The sequence below is a fragment of the Lepidochelys kempii genome, chromosome 9 (assembly GCF_965140285.1).
Source record: "Lepidochelys kempii isolate rLepKem1 chromosome 9, rLepKem1.hap1, whole genome shotgun sequence".
Classification (NCBI taxonomy): domain Eukaryota; kingdom Metazoa; phylum Chordata; order Testudines; family Cheloniidae; genus Lepidochelys; species Lepidochelys kempii.
Window position 1 is genome coordinate 27522414 of NC_136388.1, and position 21187 is coordinate 27543600.

Consider the following 21187-nt stretch of genomic DNA (forward strand, 5'->3'; position numbering starts at 1 on the left):
TTTTCTGGATCTTTAGTCCAGTACCAAATAAACTTTATGCTCAGTTCCATCTATTTTAACTGAAGCATGGACCAGTCGTTTGGGACAAGAAGCGTTGGATGCTTCTGAGGAAAGGAGACGGATTTCTGTCCTTAAAGAAGTCAGAAAGAGAAAAATTAAAGGCCTAGAAAACCTGTCAAAGCTACTGTGGAGTCCATGTCCATCACCATACTGTGCTGTGATGAAGCTGGCAGAAGTCAGTTTGGGCAAAGGGAGAGTCCTAAAACCCAGAGTGGGCAAGGTGTGGTTACACTCATGTAATCTGTAGCTAGCTGATAAAACTGAATTGTCTCTGCTAGAGTAGAAGGATGCAGTTACCAAGTCACTGGTTATTTCCTGTTTATTCAAACCGCCACACTGACCAGATGAGGTAGGTTGATTTACCTAAATATGTTAAAAATTAACCTCAACTCTCCCAATATTAAAATTTTTTAAAACATTACTGGTAAGAGCCATTTGCATTTGTCCATATAATGTTTGGTCCAGACTAGTTTTAAAAGTCTACATACTTTCTGTTTCTCGTGAGAGATTATTTCTCAGAACAACAGCCTATTCTATTAGGAAATATCCCCTGATTAGAGCTTGTCAACTGCTCCCACCCCCCACCCTGGATCAGACTGTGGAGGTGGTGCTGGGTTTCTCTGCTCCCATCCCTAATACTGCCAACTCCTTCTGCCTCCCCCTTCCCATTCCTTCTCCTCTTTGGAACAGCACTATAACCAACTTTTCCCTTCTGCTGTCATCTACAGTCCACTCCATTCCTCCCCGTCAGCCTGATCCTCAGGGGCTTCAGTTTCCATACTGATGACCCATCTGAGCCCTTTGATGTATGTTTCCTCATCCTCATGTCTTCATTCAACCTGCAGCCCGGGTTCAACTCTCCCACGCACTAAAAGGACCATTCACTCAACTGCATCTTCACCAAGCACTTCTCTCTCTCTGTTGCTGAGTCACTCCTCCTCTCTGATCCTCTGGTTCCTTTCAGAATTGACCCTCAAGCTCCTTCTCAATGCCCTGTCACTCAATCTTTTCCATGACATCTGGTCAATCAGCACTGGTGACTTCTCATCTGTTCTCAGACCCTCTCCCACACTAATATGGTGATTTATTTACTTCATGCTTCAGTCTTCTCCACTCTTAACTCTTTGCCCCTTTCTTCCATCACAAGATCCACCATGCCACCCGCAACATCCGTTTCCTCTGTTCCTGCTCTCACTCTTCAGAATGTGTCTGGCAGAAATCCTACGACCAAGATGATCGCCTTCTCTCAAACTCATACTCTCCTCTTTCAGTTCTGCCATCTTCCTAGCTAAACAAAGAATGGTTACTTACCCTACAATAACTATGGTTCTTCAAGATAATGTAGTCAGCATGAGTGCAGGTGCAGCCTCATGTGCACAAGACCAGAATGTTTTGATTAGCAATGTCCATTGGGCCATGCATGCACTGTATGCCTCTTTGTTGTCCCATATGAGGGCATAAAGAACAGGGTGACTGCAACCCTCCCTCAGTTCCCTCTTATTACTGGTGTTACTGAAGACTCCAAAAAGTAGAGGCACAGAATTTTGATGGCTGGTTTCCTCCTCTCACCCCTTCATTTGCCCCACACACCACATCTCATCTCCTGATTATCATTGTGCCCACTCTCATTCCTTCCCTTCCTCTTCTCCTTAACCTCTCAGCCTCCTCTGGTTCTTTCCCCTCACGATACAAACATGATCTAGTCTCTCCCATCTTAAAAAAAACCCAAATCCTTTACCAACTCCTGCCCCATCTCCCTTCTATCTCTAAGCTTATTGAACACACTGTTTACAATTGCTTCCTTGAGCTCCTGTCTTCCAACTTCATCCTAGACCATCTTCAGTATGGCTTCTGCCTCTCATACTCCAATGAAACTACTCTTGCCAAAGTCTCTAATGACCTGTCCCTAGACAAAGTGGAGACCAGTACTCCAGCCTCACACTCCTTGATCTGTCAATCACTTTCAACACAATCAACCACTCTCTTCTTCCTGAAATCTTGTTCTCCCTTTGCTTCCATGATTCTGACTTCTCCAGTTTCTCCTCCAGAGCATCTTCCTTCCTACCTTGTGTTACTTCCTCAGGGCTATGTTCTTGGCCCCCTTCTCTTCTCTCTCCCTCTTCAGCTGATCTTTGGACAATCTCAACAGCAAACACAAATTCTACTACCATGTCTATGCAGATAAGTCACAGATCTACCTCTCTACTCCAGACCTGTCTCTTTCTGTCCATATTAAAAATCATAGTCTCTCAGACACCTCCTTGTGGATGTCTAGCTGCCAGCTCAAGCTAAACACTGCTAAAACAGAGGCCATAAACTTCCCCCCAAAACTGTGGGCAACACCATCATCCTACCTGTCACTCAGGCCTGTAATCCAGGTGTCATCTTTGACTCGGACTTATTTCTAGGAATGTGCTCAAATCCAGGCAATATCTAAATCTTGTCAGTTCTTTATGTATAACATCTCTATGATACAGCCTTTCCTATCCATTCACACAGCTAAAACACTCATCCAGATTCTCATCACACCATGCCTCAATTACTGAAACATCCTTTACTCTGGTATTGACAAATGCAACCTTGCACCACTCATATCCATTCAGAATATTGATGCAAAGATAATTTTTCTAGCCAGTCACTTTAACCATGTCTTCATCGTCTCTTTGCATCCATCCACTGGTTCCTCCTTCTCTATTGCATCAAATATAAGTGAAGACAAGTAGCTTTCAAGGGCCTTCACAGCCTATCCCTACCCTACCTATTAACTCTCTTTCAACATCAAGACATTAACTCCTGCCTCCATCACCCACTTGTTAAATTTTCAAACAAGGACCTTTGTGCTTTCGCCCATGCTGCCCCCGTGCTTGGAAGCAGCTCCTCATAAATATCCACAAAGCTACCTTATTATCTTCCTTCAAAACCTCTTTTAACTCTTCTTTTCTGTAATGCCTACAAAAAAAATGTAACAGTTAGGCCACTGCCATGCTGAGACCACTGCCTATCATACTAACCCACGTTGTCTCATTTCCTTACACTCCCCCATCTGTATGTCAGTACCCATCTCTTGACTTGTCTCAGACTTAGACAGTAAGCTGTCTGGGGCAGGGACCATCTTTTTGCTGTATCTTTATTCAGTGCCTAGCCCTATAGTAATACAAATAAATAATAAAATGGGATTTTCTTCCCCCACGGAAATTTTTGCTTTTTTGTCCAAAATTGAAATATATAATGAAAATCTTGGACCGAAATCTGAAATACTTCTGTTTGAAAATTGCCCCATCAGAGTTATAGTTTGGGTGTCTAATGCTTCCCATAGAGAATAGCAACATGAGGCAATGAACCTATCACTCCCATAAGACGCTGCAGCAGCATATCTAAACAGAAAAAAATTGTATTGATGAAAAAAAATTAAATTCTGTGGAAAGTAGAGATCATGAAAAAATTAGTTAAAAATCCAATTTTCCATTAAAAAAAAAGTGTGTAAACAAGAACACCTAGCAGGAACACAGCATATCACCTTGCTCCTCTCTCCATAATAAATATGTTTAATTTGGCTAAATGTTGCTCAAAGAAATACCTCCAGAATCATAATTACTTGTGTTGCTCATCTCAGAATTATTTCCAGTTTATCAGCATCTTTTTAAATTGAAGTACCCAGAAATGAATGAAATATAATAGCTACTAAATCTCCAGTGACAAATAAAGGAGGATATCACTGATCTCTGATGTGACAGCTCTGAGTACTGCATCACAAAACTACACTAGTTTTGCTTTAAAATAATTTTAAAATCCACTCTCCTCTCACAGCAAGCTCATATCCAATTTTCTCTATCATGCCATGATAGGAAGTTGTAATAAAAAAAAAAAGAAAAAACAACTATTTACTAAATATCTCCCATCACATTGAACATCTTCATTTTTAAAATATTTTCCCCCTCAGATATTGCCTTGAATTTAGATAGTTGCATCTCAATTTTGGTAATTCCTCCCCATATTTTTAACTTTTCTGCATCTATACAGTGTATACTTCTACTACCCTGCCTTCACTTAGTGTTTGAAACACTCTGAATTTAGCATAATCTGCAAATTAAATAAATGGGCTCTTTACGTCTTCCTCTAGATTATTAATCAATATTACATTTGAAGAGTTTAAAAAGTAAAAAGGCTAACGTACATGAAACAGCCAGAAAATAAACACATTTTTCAGAGCTATTAAAAGTTACAGACCTCCAAGCACTGAAGATTAACTGTTTCAGGATTAATATTTTTAAGAGAGATGATTATTTGCATAAAAGCCATTCACCTAGAAAAACTATGCTATGTTACTTACTGAATGGAACATTTCCACATATTACATTTGCGCTCAAGCAGGGCAGGCCAGAAAGAGAGATTAAACAGTTTAAAACCATCGAAAAGATCAACGGTAAAAAACAGAATCCTTCAAACAAACATAGGGTGGCAAAATATTTACTTTATCTTTCATAATCAAATGGAACAATCATAGAACCATAGGGTTAAATGGAACCACAAGGGTCAAACACACTTCTTCCTGTGGCGGATGGAAACAAATATCTTCAAATAATGATAAACCATATCTTCAACACCCAGGCAGGAAATCCCTAAGATATTGTAGTTTGAACTTTACACTGACCTGTTCCCCTTTCTGCAAGCAACAGAAAACAAGTTTTAAAAAATGGAAGGAAATGGCTCTATAGCTCAACCAAGGGCAGTCTTAAATGGGAGAAAAGAAAAGTTTCCTAGATCATCAAATCCCTGTAGTTGCATCAGTGCTGTGTTTAGCACAACAGTACTCCTTTGGATTCCTAGCTGGAGTTCCCTCCCCTCATATAGATCATCTCTATCTCATCAGTAAGCAGAAAGGATGGCTGCTCCTAGTACAAACTGATCAAGTGCCTCATTTTCAGCAACACTTACACCCACAACTCCCACTGAAGACCTCTGAAAAATCAAGCCCTAAGGAAATGATAAAATGTAGAATCCCGCAGCAAGACTGCAGGTTATTGAAGAGTTGTGTGAGCTCCAATATCAGTAGGGTCAATTCGGGTCTTTGGACTAATCAAGGCATCTAGTGATTGGGTTTAGGGGAAACAGAAGGGAGGAAACAGAAAGAGAAGCTGACAAGAAAATAAACTGCAGAGAAATTAAGAAAAAGAGCAAGTCTTGAACAGGTCCCACCATGCCACTTCTGGAGGTGGAACCAGAGGGCAAACATCCCTCGATGCTTCTATCTTGGTCCAACCCGGGGCACACGCGAAATTTCAAGGACAAAAACGCTGATAAATGAATTTAGGAAAGTTTTTCCATAGAATTGCCCCAAAACACATTCACCAGGTTGTCCCAGCACAAATATAATGAAATTATTGTTCTTTACAAAAATTATATCTGCACACATAATATGCAAACATTTTCTTCCAAAGGTATCTGTGATGGTCAAAACCATCAGACATATTCATCCGTTATTCTCTTATAATTTAAAAATAATATGAAAAATGAAAAAGAATTAGCACCATGCAGCCAACCCACTTGTGATCCCACCAAGCTCAATGTGTTCGTATCTTGTTGGCTTAATTCAAGTCGTAGCAAAAGTCCATCCTAACCCAGCCTCAGGTTTATGATAAACATAGTAATAATTAATGTTTCAATGTACCATATGAAGAAAAGACTATTTAATAAAGAGCAGGAGAAACATTAAAGAAAACACTGTGTAAAAAGTTTTACTTGTGAAGTTATACGATTCTATTATGAACATTAATGTTATGATTAAATCAGCAGGAAGTTGATCACAAACATGATAAACACACACGGGCTCAATGATTATTACAGCTGGCCTTTGTCAAATGTCCAAATGTAAAAAAGTTCTTTTCAATTGTCCAAGTGGACAGTGATTCACACATGCAGACTACATATATGTTACTATGAAGATGATGGAACAGATTTGGGGTTTCCTCTCCACTACATACAAAAATGTAAATTACATCTAAGAGTGCATTAAATTTGTGTACTTAATGCAACAGGTCGTCATCACTGGTTCCTTCCAGCCTGCATAATTAAGCTTTCGAATAATAGTCCCCGGTACACATCAAAGCTCATCCTGAGATACATATCAGGAAGATGGGAAATGTCAGTACCACAAAACCTATTTTTCCTGAGTCTATTGAGACTATGAAGACAGATGGTGGAAAACTGCAAATCCTGCTTTATCAGACACACAGCATCTCTGCTAAGTACTTGGAGAAATGTAATAATTTACACTATCGCATTTCTACAGGCTCTATTAAGGAACCAGAGCTTCAATTAAGTACTATACCAACTGGAACTAGGGGCAAAGGCTTATCGACTCAAATCCTCTCTTTCATATGTGATTTTTTTTTAAACCCTCATTAGGAAAGCTTATCTTCTTCTGCAGTCAGTGTTATCAAATAACCTGAAAGTTCAGATTGGCTGCTAAATGAGAGGAGGCACTGTGATTAAAAACAAAAAGAACATTCAAACCTTTTACTCTGACACTAATTGTGGAGGTAGATTTATAAAAAGAATGATGAGATTTATTATACATACATACATACGTGTGTACATATATTATACACACACACACACACACAAAACACACAAAAGAACACTCCTAGCTAATATATATGCCAGTAACATTAATCACATATCTTATTTGACTAAAGTTTGTATAATTAACTTTGGTTAGGAAAGAGCCCAAAAAAAAAAAAAAGTCAAAAACAAAATCAGAGCCAGCTGACCCTGTAATCTGAAAGCTAAAACTTCTTTATAAAATGACTCAAGAACAGCTGTGGCTTCTTGCATTTGAATGATACAGTATTTACAAAGGTCCAATTTAAAATTCTGCTAGAAGTATACTCTGTATACTTTGCAATAAATTAAAAACATGCATTTACCCTACTGAGGACAGCACTGAAGTTGACAAAGGCATCTGTAGATTAAATTAAATCTTTTCCAGTTTCACCCTAAATTTAAACAGGTTATACAGTAGAATTGTCTGAATATTTTAAAGAGACAATCATTTCTCTTCTTACTGAAGACTTTCAAAAATGTTCTTTATTAATGCTAGAAAAATAAACTAATAAACTAGAAAAACAGCTCTGTGAAACTGAAAAGGGGCAGACATCTGGTTCTATTTCTAAGTGTGTCATTTACTGGTTAATATTGTACAACTGCTAGTCCAAATACAAAAATAAATTTTGATTATATACCTTCAAAATAAAATTAATGTAAATTTTTGGTAAAGTAAGGTGCCAATTAAAAAACGGGAGCATTAGTTGGCTGCACGTGATTAAACTCAGAAACCATGGCACTGATTCTACAGCTTCATACTTTTCACTAGCACAGTAAATATGTTTATTCAAAAGACAATCTCTGTTGAACAAAAATACAAGGCTCCAATTACTTGAAGAACATTAAAACGTTTCCCCACCTCAAAATTCAAAGTGACTAAAAACAATGAACTCTTCATAAAATGTACATGCATGAAGAGCAGTATAAATAGCTGAATTTCTTAGGCTCTTATCCTGCAGAGTTATGTATATTCTTCACTTTATCAGTTGTCAGTTGTATCATTGACATCCATGAGACCACTCACAGTGCACAAAAGTATGCGTGTGAAGAGCCCAACACCAAAAGTCTTTATTTTATCAATTTAAAGTGATGGATAAGTTGAGTGCAAAAATACAGCATTTTTTAAATGTCAAGTGCACAACATAATGAACAAATTGTGTATATGATCAATAAACCTATGACAGTGAAAAGCATAGCACACCAATTCTCATATATAAAGACTACCTTTCATGTGCATAAGGGCGCGTGTCACGACATCTCATAAAAGCTTTAGCTCAGGACTTCCTGCTTTCTGATGCTGTAAATTTTTATTTACACTGTAATTTAGTTAACATTCAAGTAGCATCTCCTAAAGGTGATCAGACTCTGGATTCATCTCATCTCCTCCGGGTCTTACCTGAGAATCCTTTGTTCCTGTAAGGGCCCAGGGACTAGAAAAGTCTGCAGAGACTGGGATGGTTGATGCTCCCCGGCTGTGCATTTGCATAGTATTCTGGGTGCTACCGTGGGAGTACTATGGAGAGCAGGTGCTGTAGGAAGTGCTGCCCAGGACACCCAGAGTGATGGTACCCTGCAGCCTTCTGATCGGCCAAGCACCCCGTTTAACCCCAAGGGTTGCCCCGAGAAGTTGTATGGGTAGCCACACAGACTTTGGCCTGCTACAACATCAGACATTGCCTGGTCTCCAACTCCAACCTGACTCTGACCCGGATTCCTAGCTCTCAATATATATACTGCATCCTGGAAATTTATTTCTGACAGAGTTCATAATTTTATTGTTTTTGTTCGAAAGCACTTAGAATGCAATAATATAGTGTATGTATTTATGACATCATGACAGCGACTACCAAATGGAAGAAAGTTATGAAAGGAAGACGGGAGAGCCATTACTCACTACACCAAGATACTCTAAGACAGAAGACAAGCCTCGGATTAGAGGTACATGCTACATTGTATTACACGTTTGCTTTAAAAAAATCAGACCGGACTCAACAAAAAATTTAAGAATATTGTCCTTTTACAACTTTTCTAATAATAGAAATTCTTTGTTCAGTTTGTTTTAAAAAACTGTTCACGTTATTAATGTCATAGGGCAGACTTTGCCTCACACCAGTGATTTTGCGCAGTATAGTCCCTTAGTCATGAAGGAATTTCATGCTGGACTTCCGCAGCACAGAAGAAAAATAGACAAGTTTCAAATAAACAGTAATTCAGCATGTGCTGACTGAATTATTAAACTTTATAATCTTGCTCAGAATTTATTCCTGCTTTTCCATTGCTTGTTGAATGAGGCTGGAAAGGGTACAGAGAAGGGCAACAAAAATTATTAGAGGTAAAGAACAGCTTTCAGACGAGGAGAGATTAAAAGACTGGCGCTGTTCTGGCTTAGAGAAGAGACGACCAAGGGGGGATATGAGAAAGGTCTATAAAATTATGAATGATATGGAGAAAGTGAATAGAGAACTGTTATTCAACCCTTCACTTAACGCAAGAACTTGGGGATCACCTGATGAAATTAATCGGCAGCTGATTTAAACATACATAAGAAAGTACTTTTCACACAACACACAGTCAGCCTGTGGAACTCATTGTCAGGGGATGTTGTGAAAGCCAAAAATATAACTGGGTTCAAAAAAGAATTAGATAAGTTCACAGAAGATAGGTCCAGCAATGAGCTATTAGGCAAGATGGTCAGGGACATAACCCCATGCTCCAGGTGTCCCTAATCCTCCAACTGCCAGAAGCTGGGACTGGGTGACAGGGGGTGGGGATCACTCAAAATTGCCCTGTTCTGTTCATTCCTTCTCAGACATGGCTTCCTTGGCCAGGCTCTTGACATCGGTGCCTGGCAGATGTTCTTCCCTGCAGGTTTTGGAGGGTCAGGCACAGAAGCGCATTATGTGCAAAAGCATAGTGTGCATCCCTGAGCATCCACAGAGTCACTGCACAGTCCTGGGGTGAGGAGGATTCCTTTATTCACAATCACATGGGACAGCTCAGTACACAGCCCCGTTATTCAGACTGTGCAGTAGGGTGATGATTTTGCCCAAACTAAATTCCAGTGCACAAATGTGAAAAGGAAGCTATGTGAGTACTTTAAAACCAGATAGTTGCTAGTCATGCAATTCTAGCAACTGCTGCTGAGCGTTAAACATAATTTATGACTTCCATACATCTTGTTGCAAACCTACTCATCTAAGGTCCAGAAAGAAATTGGTACTATATCCCTGTGCATTAGGCTGCCTCTATGGGATACTGCCTTAATGTTTCTAAGGGCCCTATTTTTAATCCAAACCTCCAGAGGCATTTTTAGCAGCTAAAAAGGACCAATTAAAAGGCATTCTTACTGTAACCAGAAAAGGAGTACTTGTGGCACCTTAGAGACTAACCAATTTATTTGAGCATAAGCTTTCGTGAGCTACAGCTCACTGCATTTACTGTAACCACTCATTTGAAATCTAGCTGATTTTAGTAAACATTTAACCTTGCTTAAAATTGCCTGATTGGAATGGAGGGCTACACACACAATATTTATTTTAAAATATTACACCTGCGTCATAATATTTATAGCACTAATCATTTTTGAGCCGAGCACAACAATTCTACAGACATACATGTAATCTCAAATGACATATCAAGCTGCATGAATTTTTTAAAAATCTACAGTGATACAATTTTTTGCTACGGGGTTGGTCATCATAGAACAGGAAATTCCTGTTAAGTCAGTGGAAAGTAGCTATTAAGTAGCTAATTGTTGTTAAGTCAGTGGAAAGTCATATTTACCTATGCCGTATCATAGATACTTAGGACCCAATTCTATCCCACTGCTGAGAATTAGGAGCAATTCCACTCAAGTCAGTGGAGCTGAACTGTTGTAAATGAACTGTTGGAGTGAATGGTTAGTCACTGTGCTCAGCATAACACTCTCTCTCTCATCATATGAATTTCAGTAAGGAGTTATGAAATAAAAATAGTAGGAGAGCTCAGACCATATGCTTTGGTTTTAAAGAATTCACCCAAGTATTACTACGATACCATGGAACTGAAGAGACAGCTCATTGTTAAAAATCACGGTTAAAAATCTACATTACCCGCTCGATCGACGGGCAGCAATCCATCCAGCAGGGGTCAATTTATCACGTCTAATCCAGACACAGTAAATCAACTGCCGAGCACTCTCCCGTTGACTCCGGTACACCACCAGAGCAAGAGGCGCAGGCAGAGTCGATGGGAGAGCGTCGGCCATCGACTTACCGCAGTGAGGACACCGCGGTAAGTACAGCTAAGTACGTCAACTTCAGTTATGTTATTCACGTAGCTGAAGTTGCGTAACTCAGATCAATTCCTGCTCCCTCCCCTCCCCCCAGTGTAGACCAGGACTCAGAGACAGACAGACTGAACATTGATTTTTGGCCTGTACACAAACAGTTGGGTAAATCTACTGTATCTCGCATGAAAGCAAGCATAAGGCAAAGAGTATGTGTGCTGTAGTCTGTGATCACATCGAAGGCTTTTTTTTGTTTCCTCAAGCCAATTTGTTCAAAGTTAGTAACGCAGAGGCCATCACCCTGCTAAGCTACAGGTATAGTCAGTCAGTCAATCAGAAACCAGGAACAATCAGTCATCTCCTGCTTAAAGTTTCACTTCATCAATACAGTATCTATTCCCCCCTCATGCAGCTGTGGAGCAACTAGTCCTGGTCACAAAATGAAGATAGATTATGAATACAGTCTGAGTCTCTCTAATTAGAGCACATCCTAACAATCTTATGGCCAAATCTTGAGGCCAACACTCTCTCACATCCTCCATCTCTGCTGATCACTTCCCTCCTGCCTGAAATGGTGTCCTCCCTTGCCTTTTGTGATGCTGTACTCCCTGGTTCTCCTCCTGCCTCTCCTTCAAGGACTATTTTGGTGGGCAGAAAGGACAGTTAACTGTTCCGTAACTGGTGTTCAAGAGGTATTGCTCATGTCAATTCCACAGTAGGTGTGCATGCTCGCCACGTGCATCGGTGCCAGAAGTTTTTCCCTTAGCAGTACCTATAGGGGGAGCGTTGCTGCGACCCCTGGAGTGGCGCCTCTATAGCGCGCGATAAGGGGAGCCGCGCACTCCCCCCACCCTCAGTTCCTTCTTGCCGAACCAACTCTGACAGAGGGGAAGGAGGGCGGGATGTGGAATAGATATGAGTAACACATCTCAAAGAACGCCAGTTATGGAACAGGTAACTGTCCTTTCTTCTTCGAGTGCTTGCTCATGTATATTCCACAGAAGGTGATTACAAGCTATGTCTGATGGAGGTGGGTAGGAGTTCACAGATTCCCTGGCTGAAGCACAGCTCTACCGAAACCAGCGTCATCCCCGGCGTCGGAGACAATCACATCGTGCGAGGTGAACGTGTGAACTGAGGACCAGGTAGCAGCTCTACAGATGTCTTGGATAGGGACATGGGCCACAAAGGCAGACGACAAGGCCTGAACCCTTGTCGAGTGCGCCCTCACGATCGGTGATGAGGGAACCCCTGCTAGGTCATAGCATGTGTGGATGCACAATGTAACCCACCAGGAAAGTCTCTGGGTGGAGATCAGTTGACCCTTCATGCGCTCGGCTGAAGTGACAAATAGTTGCAAAGACCTGCGGAACGGCTTAGTCCGATCCAGATAAAAAGCCAGTGCCCTGCGCACATCGAGCATATGGAGGCGGCGTTCCTCATTAGAGGCATGAGGTTTGGGGCAGAGGACAGGCAGGAAGATGTCCTGGCTCATGTGGAAGGCAGAGACCACCTTAGGGAGGAATGCAGGGTGTGGGCAGAGCTGAACCTTGTCCTTGTGAAAGACCGTTGGGCGGGGAGCCTTGCAGGTCAGGGCCCTGAGCTCCGAAACCCACCGAGCTGACGTGATAGCCATGAGGAAGGCTACCTTCCATGAAAGGCGAGACCAGGCGCATGTGGCCATGGGCTCAAACAGGGGCCCGTGAGGCGGGATAACACCAAGTTTAGATCCCACTGTGGAACGGGGGTTCTAGCATATGGAAAGGACCAGTCTAGCCCCTTGAGGAAACGCACGGTCATGGCATAGGAGAAAACCAAGCAGCCCTGGACTGGCGGATGGAATGCCGATATAGCCACCACGTGCACCCTGACGGAGGAAGGTGCCAGACCGTGAGGTCTAAGGTGAAGGAGGATAAGCCGGAGAGGGGCAGACCCTGGGGAAGTACCCCGCTCACCCACCCACCTGGAGAACCTGGACCACTTTGCCAAGTAGGCTTGGCACATGGGTGGCTTCCTACTTTCTAGGAGGACACGCCTGATCCCTTCCGAACACCTTCTCTCCTCTGCATCTAGCCATTGAGCAGCCACGCTGTCAAATGGAGGGTGACCAGGTTGGGATGGAGGCGGCAGACCGGGTCCTGGGAAAGTAGATCTGGGCGGAGCAGCAACAGCTGCAGAGGGGCCACCAGCAAGTTCAGGAGGGTCCTGTAACAATGCTGCCGGGACCAAGCTGGGGCGATCAGGACGACGTGTGCCTTGTCCATTTTCACTTTCTCCAGGACCTTGCCAATGAGGGGGAACGGGAGAAAGGCGTAGAGGAATTGACCTGACCATGGCAGGATGAAGGCATCTGAGATCGCGTTCCTCCCCATCCCCACCTAGAACAGAACTGGTGGCAACACCTGTTCTGTCGGGTCACAAACAGGTCTATTTGGGGAGTGCCCCACGCTTGGAAGAGCTGGTGAGTGACCTCCAAGTGGAGCGACCACTTGTGTTGGGAGGAGAAAACCCTGCTCAGGCAATCAGCCTGTGTGTTGTTGACTCCTGGTAGGTGGAAAGCCTTCAGGTAGATGACGTGGGCTATACAAAACTCCCAGAGCCTGATGGCTTCCTGGCAGAGGGACGAGAACCTCACCCCGCCTTGCTTGTTGATGTAAAATATCGCAGCGGTGTTGTCCGTGAATACTCTGACCACCTTGCCATGCAGTTGTGAGCTGAAAGCCACACAGGCTAAGCGTATTGCCCTGAGCTCCCTGACATTTGTGTGAAGGGACAACTCCGAGGCCGACCACATCCCTTGGGTCTGTGAGCTCCCTATGTGGGGCCCCCCAGCCCAAGTCCAACACATTGGACACTAGGTCTAGCGAGGGGGTTGGGCCCCAGAAGGGAATCCCCTGGAGCATATTGACCAGGCAGGACCTCCATTTTAGCAAGGCGATCACCAGCGCTGGTACCGTGAGGACTTTGTCTAGCCTGTCCCAGGCCTGGGAGAACTCTGAGGCCAGCCAGAGTTGGAGGGGCCTCATCCGAAGTCTGGCGTGGTGAACCACGTATGTGCACACCGCCATGTGGCCCAGGAGCTGCAGGCTTGCCCTGGCTGTGGTCACGGGGAACTCCGTGACCGAGGATATGAGCCCCTTCAGGGTCTGGAACCTGCCCGGGGAAGGGAGGCTGTGGCCTTGAAGGCATCCAGGAGAGCGCCAAGAGCAGTTCCACATGATCCTGTACCTGAGACCGCAAGCTGGCCTTGAGCAGCCAGTCATCGAGGTAGGAAAATATCTGGACACCTCAGCGTCTGAGGTAGGCCACCACGACCGCCATACGCTTTGTGAATACGTTGGGTGCAGTAGACAGGCCAAATGGGAGGACCGTAAACTGGTAGTGGTCCTGTCCCACCAAGAAACCAAGGAAGCGTATGTGCCCCTCGAATATACTGATATGGAAGTATGTGTCCTGAAGGTCCAGGGCAGCATACCTATCGCCAGGGTCCAGAGAGGGTATGATACATGCCAGAGAGACCATGCGGAACTGACATTTGGCCATGAACCAATTGAGGTCTCGCAAATCCAGGATAGGCCTGAGCCCCCCTTTCGCCTTCAGGATAAGGAAGTAATGGGAGTAAAACCCTTTTCCCTGGAACTCCCTTGGAACTTTCTCCACAGCTCCCAAGCTGAGGAGCCGACCCACTTCCTGCTCTAGCAGGGATACATGTGATGGGTCCCCTCTGCCGTCCCAGAAAGGGGGGTGGGAAGGTGGGAGTGAGACAAACTGTAGTGTGTAGCCCTGGGAAATGGTGTTGAGGACTCAATGGTCCGATGTTATTTCGGAACCATTCCGCAAAGAACGCATACAAGCGGTTGCTAAAGGCAAACTTTATTGGTAGGAGGGTCCTCTCAGGAGGCACCCGGGTACCCTCCTGCAACCAGTCAAAAACGCCTCTTTTCCTGCTCCTTGCCCCTCGAGGACCCAGGCTGCGGGGCAGAGCGAGAATGCCTCTGAGGTCGCCTCTTTTGGGTCTTGGACCTCTTATAGGCGGGTTCATATCTTGGCTGGGGAGCCGGGGCAGGAGCCTGAGGCTTAGGCTTGTCCTTGGCAGGCGGGACGTAAAGCCCGAGGGTTTGCAGGGTAGTATGTGAGTCCTTCATGCCATGAAGTTTCACGTCTGTTTGTTCCAGAAACAGGTCCTTGCCATCGAAGGGAAGATCCTGCATCACAGACTGTGCCTCCGTAGAGAGCCCCGACAGCAGTAGCCACAACACCTGTGCACGGACACCACCGAGGCCATGGACTGAGCAGCCATGTCAGCTGCATCCAATGCTGCCTGCAGAGCAGCCTTTGCGACAGCGGCACCCTCCTCCACAAGTGCCTTAAATTCCTTCCTTTCACACTCCGGAAGGGAGGGTTTGAATTTGGGCAGTGACCCCCACAAGTTAAACTCATAACGGCTAAGGAGGGCTTAGTGGTTGGCCACGCCGAGCTGGAAAGTGGACAACGAATAAAGCTTCCTAACAAACAAGTCCAGCCTTCTAGAGTCCTTATCTTGGGTGTGGGTCCTGGTTGACCACGTCTTTCCCTCGGATTTACAGACACCACCACTAGGGAGTTGGGGGCCTGGTGGGTATAAAGATACTCGTTCCCTTTCATGTGCACAAAATATTTGCGCTTTGCCTTCTTTGATATTGGCGCAAGGGAGGCCGGCATTTGCCAGAGGGCATTGGAAATGTTAGCCACCCCTTCATGCAGTGGTAGGCCCAGTACCGAAGACGAGGGGACATTGAGGAGTGAGTCTGAGGGTCCCGCCATCTCCTCAGCTTGGAGTTGGAGGCTCGACGCTACTTGCTTCAGTAGCTCCTGGTGAACCCTGAAGTCCTCCTGTGGTGCGGAGGGGGGTGGGGCTGCAACCTTGTCATCTGGCGTGGAGGAGGAGGCCAGTATGGAGCTCTGCACGTCGGCTGGCGCAGCAGGATCCACCCTTTGGTCGGACTCCACGTGCAGTGCCAAGGATCCATGACCCGCCGATCTATTCCTTGGAAGCCTGGATAGTGAGGCGGAGGGAGCCTCAGATGCCCCTGCTACCGAACGAGCCCCTGGCTGGGCATGCAGAGGGGGTCAGGGGGTCCACTGGCACCACTGTCCCTGCCATGGGAGCCCTTGCCACTGATCGTACAACCAGCTGGTCGGGTTGGCTGGGCTGGGACGTAGGGAGCCGCGGGTGGGTCAAGGTCAGGGTTACCAACGACCTATCAGTACCATGGGAGCAATACGATCAATAGTGCCGAGGACAACGTCTTCCACAGGACCGGGACTCCAACATCGAGGAACACTGCCGCCTCGAGCCACTACTTCTCGAGACGCTGCAACACCTAGATCCGCGACGATGAGGAGCTGGCAATCCCCACCGGGAGTCATGGGCATGGTGCCTCAAGGAGAGAGAACTGGAGCGCGAATGGCAATGGCACCCGCGTCAGGAGTGGCTATGGTAGCTCCAACGAGAAAAGGAGCGCATACGGCGCCTTTGCCTGTCCCGTCGATACTTTCTGCTCAGCATGGAGCAGTGCCTGGAACTCCAATCCGATGGCACCTGACCAGACAACCTAGTGGGTGACGAAAGTGGAGGCTGGAGACTGTGCCCTGACAGGATGCTGTGTGGGCCGAAGAGCAGTCCCTTGACTGGGATCTGCGTCGGGTTGGGGTCGACTGCCTAGAGCCCAGCAGCGGCTTGCCTCTAGAGCGGGGCCCGGGTGCCGGTGGTGCCTCGGGGACCTGCAGAGTCATAATGTCTCGGGCCGCCTGCAGGGCCTCCGGGGTCAAAGGCATCCAGACATCAGGAGAGGCCTGAGTCGATGCAACCGGGCTGCTCCACTCAACATGAGTCGGAGCTCTGGAGCCCAGGGGGGAACTGGGGCTGCCCAACTCAGGTCTAGCCTCTCCCCTTGCTTTTTCTTGATGCTGCTGAGAAGATGGGGCCTTTCTCTGTTTCTTAGACAGGGAGCGGTGCCAGCCACTGGAAGGTGCCAGGGGATCACTGCGCACCGAAGACAAGGTGCCCAGTGCCGAATCTGCTCGGGACACTGGGGTTGGGTGTCACACTGGGGTAGGGCTAGTGCCGACTCCATGAGAAGGGCCCAAAGTCTAATGACTCTTTCCTTTTTGGTTCTAGGTTTAAAGGACCCGCAGATCTTACAGCGGTCGCTAATGTGGGATTGACCCAAGAAGCGGAGACAGTCGGCGTGCGGGTCACTTCTGGGCATCGAACATCTGCAAGAGTCACACGATTTAAACCCTGGGGCACAGGGCATGCTCCGGCCCAAATGCTAACTAACTGAACTGAAACTTGTTGAACACACACACACACACACACACACAGGTGCCACTAACAACAAACGACAAGTTCTGGGACGAGCTACAGCGAAGCGAAGCTGAAGCAAGTAGTTCCGACACACGCTCACTGGCAGCAAGAAGGAACTGAGGGTGTGGGGAGCGCGCAGCTCCCCTTATCGCGCGCTACAGAGGTGCCACTCCAGGGGTCGCAGCAATGCTCCCCCTACGGGTACTGCTAAGGGAAAAACTTCCAGCACCGGTGCACGTGGTGAGCATGCACACCTACTGTGGAAAACACATGAGCAAGCACTCGAAAAAGAGCCCCACCCACTTTCTGCAAGTATCCCACACAGGCCTCAGTATTTAGTCCACTCTTCCCCCTCTAGATCCTCATTTTGGGTGACCTCATCTACTCATGCAGTTTCAAAATGCCATCTTTATGTTGATGATTCTCAAAATCGTCCTGCCCACTGTCTTACTCAATCCATTTATGTACCTCCTCCCCTGCATATGTCGCTGTAATTCAAACTTGCATAGCCAAAGCTGAACCCCTATTTTTCAGCCCATAGCTTCTTCACTTCCCCATTCTCTGTCACTGATGCCATTCCGCCCCCCACCCACCCACCCACACACACCATCCACTCCAAGGGAGGCCATCTGCAATTCCCCCTCTCAGCTACCCAACATGTTCGTGAAGCTGCTAAGACCATCTCTCTGGCCCAATCTGACTACATCGCCTCCCTCTTGATCCTCTACTTCTCCACTGCAACAAAGTTTAAACTTCAAGGCCCTGCCTAACACTTTCACTCAACACCTTCACTTATCCACATTTGCCTTGTTCACATTACCCCCAGCCCTTAAACTCTTCCAGCCCTGATGCCCCATCATTCATTTCTCCCACAACTACTTCCACATTTGTTTCGTCACACTACTTCCATACTTGAATTGCGCTTCCTCAGCTGGTTTACCAGGTCACTCCACTACCCTCATCAAACGTCTCCCTGCAGCAAAGTAACGACTCACTGGCACGGCGCCTCCTGCTGGTCATCTCGGGAATTAGCTCTCCAACCTCCGGAGCGCCCTCTGCAGGCCAGTGTCTCACCTGCCTTATGGCCCCCCGTGTCCCTCCTGGACCCCGGTGCCCCTTACCATGGGGTTCTGCCCACCGCAGTACCCCACAGTCTGGGTCTCCCCTCCCAGGGGAACCCCCAATCCTCTAAACCCACCTTGCCTCAGTGGCTACTGCCAGTCATCATCTAGCCCCCACTCACTGGGGCAGATTGCAGTGTAATGGCCACGCATCACTGGCAAGGAGGTTGGACCAGCTGCCTCTGCCTATCCTCAGGCTGCCCCTCTGCAGCCCCAGTACCTTTTGGGACTTTACCAAGGCCTGCAGCCTGGGGTTTTACCAGGCTGGAGCTCCCCAGCTCCCTTTGCCCTTCCCCAGCACTGCTCTGCTTAAGGCACCTCACTCTCAGGCAGCTAGCCCTTCCCATTCCTGGGCTAGAGTGAGACTCCCTCAGCTTCTGGCCCTCAGCCCTCTTATAGGGCCAGCTGTGGCCTGACTGGGGCATGGGCCCAGCTGTGGCTGCTTCCCCCCAATCAGCCTAGCTTTTTCCCAGCTGCAGCCCTCTCCAGGGCTGCTTGAACCCCTTCAGGGCTGGAGCAGGGTAACTACCCCACTACACTCCCTAAGAGCCATTTGTTCTATGACAGCTGAAAGAAATAAAAAGATTTATTTTTACTTCTTCCATAAAAAAAAATCCTTCATGGAATCAATAAGATAAGATGGTGGCAAAGCACCACTCCAAACATCTGATTTTTTGATCTCTTCATTCTAAGGTCTTCATGGCAGGGGGCGTGTCTTCCCTGTACAGTGCCTAGCACTTTTGGGGCACTCCTATAGTGTAAAATAAACACTACCATAATTTACTGTTTTCATGATGAAGTTTTACAATTCATCAACCATGGAAGCAGGAAAAAAAAAATGCCAAACATGCTATGGTGGCTTCCTATCAATCAGGGATAATGCATACAGTCCTATCAATCAGGGATAACTCATACAGACATGCTATGGTGGCTTCCTATCAATGAGGGATAATGCATACAGTCCTTCATACTGAATTTTGCTTTAAATAATTGTTAGTGTGCAGATACTCTGGTGCTGTGAGCACCATAAAAAACAAGGACAGGCCACAATGTTACATAAATGGTTAGCTAAAAATAGGAGTACAGGCATAAGCCCATGATTGAGAGCTTCTTGTTGCAAACACAGAGACAGCTTGCATCTAACAGACTGAAATCAAGACCAGATACAAGTCAGAGGCCTTCTAGCTGAGTACAGATCTACTCTCTTGCGTATGTGACTTCTGCAAAGGTAAAGATGAAGTACAGCTGGTATAAGTAAACTTGCAAGGCCCATAAAGGTGCCTCATAACAAACTGCCACCTAGTGGCTCAACTACACTTTCCTAAATTATTTACAAGGTACATGGACTAACACACAGACTGTGATTTACATTATACTCATGGTCACCACACACCTGTCAGTTATTAAGATGCAGGAGCTCTCTGAAAGTCAGTGTGCAGATGACAACATACATCAAAAGTGGTAATTTTTTCCACTGTTAAAAACTCAAATATCAGATAATGTTCAGTAAACACTGGAAAACAGCCCGTCAGCAATACAAGGCTCTCCCACTTCCTATTAGTCAACACAAGCAGCAAGTTACAATCCTCTGAAAACCCTAATCAGGTTCTGCTCGTTTAAGGGAACACTTTGCAATTTAACATAAGCGTAGGAGCCAAACAGGGAGGACAGGAGGGGAAAACTAAAGTCTCTCAACCAACTGGCATAAATGTGTTTATTTTCCTCCTAATTCCTCTAACCAGCTAATGCTATATAACCAACGTACAAGTATGTTTGACTTCAACAGATTACTGTGAGAATGCCTCATAACTCCCCACCACCATATACTGGAATAAAGTTGCCATTTCAAAGCCTTCAGAAAATGGCCTGCTCTTAGGGCAACCAGGTGTCCAGTTTACAACTTGGAACACCCGGTTGAAAAGGGACCCTGGCGGCTCTGGTCAGCACCCCTGACTGGGGCATTAAAAGCCCAGTCAGCGGTGCTAATGCAAGCTAGTCCCTACCTGTCCTGGGCACCGTGCTCCGCCCTGGAAGTGGCCAGTAGGTCCAGCTCCTAGGTGGGGGGTGGGGCGCTATGGGCGCCGCGTGCTGCCCCAACCCCGAGCACCAGCTCCGCACTCCCATTGACCGGTTCCCAGCCAATGGGAGCTGGGGGAAAGTGCCTGCAGGAGAGAGCAGCACATGCCATGGAGCCTTCTGTCCCCTCCCCGACCGCCTAGGAGCCAGACCTGCTGGCCACTTCTGGGGTGCAGCACGGAGCCAGGACAGGCAGGCAGCCTGCCTTAGCCCCGCTGCACCACTGACCAGGAGCTGCCCGCCATAGCGGGGAGTCACAGCTCCTCCAGTCCCGGGGCTGCAGTAGGGGTCCAGGTGCCACGCTTCTGCAGGGGACCAGGATCAGGGCGCTGGGGCTTCTCCCACCCCACCCAGTGGGTTCGGGGCACTGGGGGCTCTCTCTGCCAGAGACAGGATTGGGACCCACTGGGGGGGGCTACCCCTGCCTGGGGGCATCTGCCAGGGTCAGGACTGCTGGGGGAGGGGTTTCTCCTGGGGACGGGGGAAGCGCTTCTGGAGGAGGAGCTGCTGTGGGGACTTCCCCCGTCCCGTGGCTTCTGCCAGGAATGGGGTCGGGGCTTCCCCCATCTCGCAGCTTCTGCCAGGGAATGGATCGGGGCGGGGGACACTGCTGGGGGGGGCGTTCCCCCATCCTGCGACTTCTGCCAGGGAAGCAGGGCACTGCTGGGGGGGTTTGCCCCCGTCCTGTGGCTTCTGCCAGCGGTGAGGTCA

General features: G+C 46.6%; 1 protein-coding gene across 12 annotated transcripts in view; it reads right to left on the reverse strand.

Moving 5' to 3' along the window:
- The window catches only part of MED12L (mediator complex subunit 12L), a 321530-nt gene that overhangs the window by 240148 nt on the left and 60195 nt on the right, over positions 1–21187 (reverse strand). The gene's annotated exons all lie outside the window — the stretch shown is intronic.